We start from the raw sequence: 986 nt of genomic DNA, 5'->3' as shown, positions 1-986 counted from the left end.
TGGCAATATCCCAGGAATCGAGATTTTCTTCAATTCAGTAGGGGCAGGACTAAAAGCATGTTCCCCATGGCTTTGGAAAAGCCGTTGGCTATTAGCTTTATGAAATGTAACACCTCGTGGCAATATCCCAGGAATCGAGATTTTCTTCAATTCAGTAGGGGCAGGACTAAAAGCATGTTCCCCATGGCTTTGGAAAAGCCGTTGGCTATTAGCTTTATGAAATGTAACACCTCGTGGCAATATCCCAGGAATCGAGATTTTCTTCAATTCAGTAGGGGCAGGACTAACAGCATGTTCCCCATGGCTTTGGAAAAGCCGTTGGCTATTAGCTTTATGAAATGTAACACCTCGCGGCAATATCCCAGGAATCGAGATTTTCTTCAATTCAGTAGGGGCAGGACTAACAGCATGTTCCCCATGGCTTTGGAAAAGCCGTTGGCTATTAGCTTTATGAAATATAACACCTCGCGGCAATATTCCAGGATTACCTCGAAGATAAGGCCTCTTAGGCACAATTGAGCGTTTCTTCAAATCACTAGTTGCAGGACTAACAGCACCATGATTTTCAAAAAGTCCTTGGCTAATAGCTTTATGAAACGTTACGCTTCGTGGTAATATCCCAGGATTACCTCTAAGATAAGGTCTCTTAGGCACAATCGAGCTTCTCTTCAAATTTTCAAAGCGAGTATTAAAAGTCTGACTAGCGGCAGGACTAACAACATGTTCAGGATTACGTCTAAGATAAGGTCTCTTAGGCGCAATCGAGCTTTTCTTCAAATTTCCAAAATTAGGATTAGAAGCAATTTCGCCAATTATAGGGTCAGTGTCATCTTCACCTGGATTTATAGTAATCCCTTTGCTTTTTTGAAGTAGACTCCATTGTGGTAATAGGCCAGGATTATATCTAAGATAAGGCCTTTTTGGAATTTTTGTAAGCTCTGCTTTTACTAAGATAGCTCCACATGTTATTATGAAGAAGAAGAGAG

This window comes from Nicotiana tabacum, chromosome 18, assembly GCF_000715075.1.
Source record: "Nicotiana tabacum cultivar K326 chromosome 18, ASM71507v2, whole genome shotgun sequence".
In the NCBI taxonomy this organism is placed as follows: domain Eukaryota; kingdom Viridiplantae; phylum Streptophyta; class Magnoliopsida; order Solanales; family Solanaceae; genus Nicotiana; species Nicotiana tabacum.
The sequence above is the reverse complement of the archived record's forward strand: the minus strand, read 5'-3'. Positions refer to the sequence as shown.